Genomic DNA, 7,693 nt, shown 5'->3' on the forward strand with positions numbered 1-7,693 from the left:
GAGGGGAGAAGGGGACTGTGGTGGGGGTCTCAGACAGGAGAAGGGGAGGGGAGAAGGGGACTGGGGTGGGGGTGTTCAGAGGGGAGAAGGGGGCTGGAACTGGGGGCTGAAAAAAGGGGCAGAGAGAGAGAGAGGGGACAGATCCTAGATGGAAGGGAGAGCGAGAGGGAGGGCAGACCCTGGATGGATGGGAGAGGGAGGGCAAATGGTGGATTGAAGGGGCAGAGAGAAAGGGCAGGCAGTGGATGGAAGGGACAGCAGAGAGGGCAGACACTGGATGGCAGAGAGAGAGTGAAGACAGATGCTGGATGGAAGGAAGACGGTGAAAAGAAGATGAGGAAAGCAGAAACCAGAGACAACAAACTGTAAATAAAATATATATTTTTATTTTTTTTGCTTTAGGATAAAGTATTGTAGATGTGTTAAATGTTTATAATAGAACATGTAAATAAGGTAATCTTTTTATTGGACTAATTTTAATACATTTTGACTAACTTTCGGAGAACAAAACCCCCTTCCTCAGGTCAGGATAGGATACTGTAACAGCACTATACTGTACTGACCCGAGGACGGAGGTTTTGGCCTCTGAAAGCTAAATGTATTAGTCCAATAAAATGGTATTATTTTACTTTCTATATTTGTTTTATTTCTATTTGTTAATTTGTAAAGTGGTGATTGGTACTTGTTAGTTTTTTTCAAATTTACATCTGCTGTCTTTATATTTTGCACATTACTAGGGGACAGTTTCTGTTTCTGTGGTGTTGCATTGTATGCAGAGTCTGGCATTGGGGGTTCAGTTTAATTTTTGTCTAAATAGAAAGTTTATGATTACTTATTCTATAGTGGATTAGGGTGTATCTGTGTTTGTGAAAAAGACATGGCTTTCAGTTGGCATTGACTGTGCAGGATCTACGATCTGTACTATTCTGTCTGGTTTCATTTTACAATAGGTGAATTGATGTTCTAGTGCTCACTATAGTGTTTAAGATGCTTTCCTTTTCCTTGTGTGACTCGTAGAAATGACTGCTTATGGTATGGTAGAATTGCTCTATAGGTCCTGAGTGTTTTGTATTCTCGGCATGCCTAGTACTGGATTTGGGGGGGAGGGTGTTAAAAAATGACCGGCCCTGGGTGTCAACTACCCTAAGTACGCCACTGCATTCAAATGATGCCTTTTCAACACAATCCAAGTCTACTCAGAGCAAAACACCTCATAGCGCTTGACAACTGCTATCGCCAAAATGGCATATATTTTGTAGGTGGTAAGGGCTCACAAACTAATTTGTGGTAATGTAGCTGAGACATGCCCTCTCAGATAAAAGAAATTCAAAAATATTTTATAGCACATGGGTAGTGCATACACATTTGGCAACTTACCACAGGATGCCTCAGCGTGCCCCGTGGGATGCCATTTTAAGCTGCAGTAAGCATACATTAGTGCTTACCACAGCTTGGTAAAAGGGACCCTAGGCTGGGGAGGTTCCTAGGTATATATGTTGGGTCTGTTTTATAAAGGTAACATACCTTATGCACCGAGTGTCAATTTAATATTATCTCTTGAAAAGCTCTCCCACAAAGTTATACCTGTCCCAAGGAAGGCGTAAATTTTACTCCAAAGTTTGAACTAATACACATGAATGTTATAACATATGCATGTATCCTGCAACTCCATCCCTGCTCTGTCCAAATTTCACATCAGGGAATGCTCATGTATGTACTGCATAAATGTATGTCTCATATATCAATAGCCATGTATGTTTTATTAGGAATGTGCATTCATTTGATGTAATTTAATAGGCCGCTAGCAGGCCCGCCAAGGGGTGGGACAGAGAGCAAGATTCCTCAGGCCTACTGTCCAAGGGGTGCCCCGTTGACCCACTGGCAAGGGGTACTCCAGGACTGGACTTGGGAAACACTGCATTTGCAATGATGTGGGTACCCCAATTTCAGACTATATATAAGTAAACGACAGCACAGACATATAAATATTTTAGAATATAAATCAAATAAAATACATAAAAACTTTAAATATTTCACCAAAAATATATAAAACAACAATATGAAATGGACTGTATAAATACATAAAAGAAGAAACAAACAGATATGAATAAATATATGCCATCAAAGAAAAATAGCTATAAACAACAAATATACCTAAATGGTGTCACAGAAATCTTTTAAGGTATCACATTGAGAATGTATTGAATATCATTAACATGAGGAACATATCAGCCAAATTATGACCACTTGATGTATGTATGTATATATATATATAAAATTAATTTAAAAATATAGCATAGGTAAACAGATAAAAGGTTCCAGAGGAGATCCGGGAAATTATAGACCGGTGAGTCTGACGTCGGTGCCGGGCAAAATGGTAGAGACTATTAATAAGAACAAAATTACAGAGCACATTCAAAAGCATGGATTAATGAGACAAAGTCAACATGGATTTAGTGAAGGGAAATCTTACCTCACCAATCTATTACACTTCTTTGCAGGGGTGAACAAACATGTGGATAAAAGTGAGCCGGTTGATATTGTATATCTGGATTTTCAGAAGGCGTTTAACAAAGTACCTCATGAAAGACTCCAGAGGAAATTGCAGAGTAATGGGATAGTTCTATTGTGGATTAAAAACTGGTTAAAAGATAGAAAACAGAGAGTAGGGTTAAATGGTCAGTATTCTCAATGGAGAAGGGTAGTTAGTGGGGTTCCCCAGGGGTCTGTGCTGGGACCACTGCTTTTTAACATATTTATAAATTACCTAGAAATGAGAGTAACTAGTGAGGTAATTAAATTTACTAATGACACATAGTTATTCAAAGTCGTTAAATCGCGGGAGGATTGTGAAAAATTACAAGAGGACCTTACGAGACTGGGTGACTGGGCATCCAAATGGCAGATGATGTTTAATGTGAGCAAGTGCAAAGTGATGCATGTGGGAAAGAGGAACCCAAATTATAGCTACATCATGCAAGGTTCCACGTTAGGAGTTATGGACAAAGAAAGGGATCTAGGTGTCGTCGTTGATGATACGTTGAAATCTTCTGCTCAGTGTGCTGCTGCAGCTAAGAAATAGAATGTTAGGTATTATTAGGAAAGGAATGGAAAACAAAAATGAGGAAGTTATAATGCCTTTGTATTGCTCCATGGTGCGACCGCACCTCGAATATTGTGTTCAATTCTGGTTGCCGCATCTCAAAACAGATATAGTGGAATTAGAAAAGGTGCAGAGAAGGGCGACGAAAATGATAAAGGGGATGGGACGACTTCCCTATGAGGAAAGGCTAAAGTGGCTAGGGCTCTTCAGCTTGGAGAAAAGGCGGCTGAGAGGAGATATGATAAAGGTCTATAAAATAATGAGTGGAGTTGAACGGGTAGATGTGAAGCGTCTGTTTACGTTTTCCAAAAATACTAGGACTAGGGGGCATTCGATGAAGCTACAATGTAGTAAATTTAAAACGAATCGGAGAAAATGTTTCTTCACTCAACGTGTAATTAAACTCTGGAATTCGTTGCCAGAGAATGTGGTAAAGGCGGTTAGCTTAGCGGAGTTTTAAAAAGGTTTGGACGGCTTCCTAAAGGAAAAGTCCATAGACCATTATTAAATGGACTTGGAGAAAATCCACTATTTCTGGGATAAGCAGTATAAAATGTTTTGTACTTTTTGGGGATCTTGCTGGGTATTTGTGACTTGGATTGGCCACTGTTGGAAACAGGATGCTGGGCTCGATGGACCTTTGGTCTTTCCCAGTATGGCAATACTTATGTAACATACCAGCCAGCGGTGGTAGTAATGCAAGGCTAAGATATCAAAGGTCACAGCATCTAACTAGAAATAAAGAAAGATACATTGGAAAAAATATATTGTACTGTCCCACAGAATAGTAAGAACATATGAGAAATAGACTACAGAAAGAAAAACAGAGAAGAAACAAGAAAAGAAAACTAGCAGCAGAACATGTGGTGCAAGATGGCATCAAATGCTGATATAATAATGTAAAAATTACATGTATATAGAAAAAATGGAAAAGAATGCCGCATGTATGTTAAGTATAAAAAAATTACAACACTAAAAAGACAAAATGTCATCTCACATATAGACTATTGTAACGCACTCCTGAGGGGGGTCGGCCAGAGTGAAATCAAGTGACTGCAATTAATTCAAAATGTTGTTGTAAAACTGCTTCACAGACCGCAAGGCCCCTGGAGCTGTGGGGCCCAGGGCAGCTGCCCTGTCCCCCCCCCCCCCCCCCCCCCCCCCCCCCCCATGGGGCAATGTGGAATGGGCTACCGTTAACAGTACAAACTGAGAGTACCCTTCCTAAATTCAAAGATATGATTAAGGCCCCTCTGTTTTGCATAGTATTCAACAGATTAATTCAGTTCTTACATTGGTTCAGAAGCTGAACTAGCCGGGGCCTGCCGGGCACAGCAGAACTGTCTGTTTGTCTTATCTGTTTGATTTCCTACCCAGTTTTATACATGTCCTTGTTTAAGAAGTTGCTTATATGTTTTACCTGTATTTCATGTGTTATGATCTTATTTTTCTAGACCGCTTTGATGGTCTGACTCTAAGCGAGTTATCAAAAAAAATCCAACCATGAAACCTTGTATTCACAGGGGTCCAGATTCAGCTGGCAGCGTTCAGCATTTTGCTGACTGCAACTAGTATTATGTCTGGAAATTCAATGCCAGGTGATATCCAGGCTTCGGCACTGAATATCTGGGTTTGCGGAGCTGGCTAGAGCGTCGCTGGTTAAGTGCAATATTCAGCACTTAACCAGCTATGGGTTACCACATAAAGATAGGACTGACTTTTATGCAATCCCATTTATGCGGCGACCTTGGCCAGTTAAGTGCTGAATATCAGCATTTAACTGGCCAACTGCTGACTCCACCCCCAGAATGCCCCCAAAATAACCAGTTTTTAGATCAGCACTAATCGGACAGGTTACGTGCCACTGAAAATAACAGGTTAGCCCTGAACAGGCGATTTACATAGTAACATATAATAACATAGTAGATGACAGCAGATAAAGACCTGAATAGTCCATCCAATATGATGTGATACTTCATATGGATACCTGATCTTGGAGGGAGGTCAGGGCAGGAAGGTCTGAACCTGTAAAAAGTGAAGAGCGCAGACGCCTTTGGGACAATATTCTCTGGGATAGGCATGGACAGGAACCTTGTGAATATGTATATAGCCCCTGAAAGTGCCTCTGTAAATATACCTGAGGAGAAGAGTGGAAAAGGAATAACAGAAGTCTGGGATTGAACTATGCTGGACTTTATTAAGTGACTGTGAAGAAAGTTAAAGTCTGCCTGTTGAAGAGGTTGCAATAAAAGTTACTTTTGTTATTAAACCCTTTGGAGTGCCATGTGGTTCCTGGACTGAAGAGCTGAGTGGAATCCTGAATGGTAGTGTCTCCCAAACCCCTGGATCACTATTCAGGACCATTGACCCACCCCAGCTCAACTGTAAGTGGTCTGAAAGGAGGTGTGGGGTAAGAGTGGCCCACTTGAAAGCGAAGACTGTGAGGTTTGAAGTGAGAAATATAGTGAACTTCATTTGTGGCCTAGATCCGAAGCTAGAATTGGGTGAGACCCAGGTTACATCTGCTTTGGCAAAAAGTTACCTGTTTTTTGTAGATGGTCGTAGTGGGTTTCTTTCTTTTTTTGTTCTATTTTGTTTTTTGCTATCTTCTGGCTCAATGCAAAATAAATAAATAAAATAACAAGTTCTGAGTAATGGAGGGATGAGGCACTGGAACTGGGAAGGTTCTGCAACTCCCTGAACTGAAGTACAGGGGATACTGACTTCTGTTATATACCTGGGCTTAGCACTCCTACCCTAAATGATTTCCTGATACTTCTTGTCTTTAATAACTAACAGTAGACATGTTTTGAAATGGAAAAAAACTGAACCACACAACAAAATAGCAGTGCCAGTCCCTCAATGGTTCTGTTTTTCAGAAGCGTGCATCCGTTCTGCATTTGGTGAAACTTTTTATGAAAGCAGAGTCACTAACGTTCATCAGATGCACTTGCAGATCAGCTCAAAACATTCAGGAAAGAAAACTGGGGACTCTAAACGTGAAACTCACCCTTAATGTTTTCATCCATCCAGTAATACTGCTATAAAAGGCAATAAGATTTGCAATCATAATCTGAAGTCTCAGTATTTGAACCCACTTTTTAGAGGTGGTGTTTAAAGGATTGAAGTCAGAAAAGATTTCGTTTTGACCTTGGTAGAGAACATTTTTCTTTCTTAAAAGTCCCTAACCTAATGATATTATTTATTTAAACATAATTAATCAGGTCCCCTCTCTGCTAAAGGCGCAGCACTAGCTGCCCATCTCTGCTAGATCAAATGAAAAATCCTGATGCTTACATACTATGTTTTCTTTAAAGGTTTCCCTGAGGTCACTACTAATTCCCTACTGACCCTCCCACTCTTTTTACATGGGAATCTTGTAGTCATACGTACACCATCAAAAATTAGACTGGGGTGCATTCATCGCTGGGTCTTTTGCTATCTAGCACCTCTCATCTGGGTTTCTCTTCCTGAAGGTATGACAAGTGAGGAGGACAAACCTGGCTTTTCTTCATCACGTTCAAAGTGGTGTGAGGTTTGGCTTACCAGTGCTGTAGATCTGCCTGCCCGCCCTTCTGTTTCTGGTTGAATATTCAAGCCCCTGGATTGTAGGGGTGTGCAGCTGGAAAATATTTGTGACATCATTTCCTGTATTCTTAACAGGAATGTTTGTTTTATTTGAGGGTTTCTTGGCATTTTTTTGTTATGGGTGTGCACTATTTTGGAAAGAGTGTGTGCTCTTCCGAAAAAGTGCACATTTAGAAACATAGAAACATGACAGCAGATAAAGGCCAAGTGGCCCATCCAGTCTGCCCATCCTCTGTAACCTCTAACTCTTCCTTTTCCTAAGGGATCCCACGTGCTTATGCCACACCTTCTTAAATTCTGACACAGTCCTCGACTCCACCGGGAGGCCATTCCACACTTCCACCACCCTTTCCGTGAAATACTACTTTCTTAGATTCCTCCTAAGCCTATTCCCTCTTAACTTCATCGTATGCCCCCTTGTTCCAGAGTTTTCCTTCGGTTGAAAAAGGCTCACTTCCTGTACATTAACGCCCTTGAGATATTTAAACATCTGCATCATATCTCCTCTCTCCCTGCGTATACATGTTGAGGTTCATAAGCCTATCCCTATATTTTTTGTGTTGAAGACGCTTACCAATTTTGTAGCTGCCCTCTGGACCGACTCCATCCTGTTTATATCTTTCCATAGGTGCGGTCTCCAGAACTGCATACAGTACTCTAAATGGGGCCTCACCAGGGCCTTAGACAAGGGCACTGTTACCTCACAAAGGGGCCTTTTTACTAAGCAGCGGTACACCCAATGAGACCTTACCAAACACTAATCTGGAGCTACCACCAGCCTAACATGGGCACCGGTGGTAATTCCAGCCCCAGTGTGCGCCATTTCTCATGCTAGGGAAAATCGACCATGATTTTCTAGCGCGATGCTAACCCAGCAGTAACTGGGCAGTGGGTGGCGGTAAGTGCCCCCCCCCCCCCCCCCCCCGCATGGTCATACGGTAAGAGCAATCTTACTGCGATGCCATGTGTTTTTTGCCGCCTTTTTACCTGCTGAGGTAAAAA

This window comes from Microcaecilia unicolor, chromosome 12 (genome assembly GCF_901765095.1).
Source record: "Microcaecilia unicolor chromosome 12, aMicUni1.1, whole genome shotgun sequence".
In the NCBI taxonomy this organism is placed as follows: Eukaryota; Metazoa; Chordata; class Amphibia; order Gymnophiona; family Siphonopidae; genus Microcaecilia; species Microcaecilia unicolor.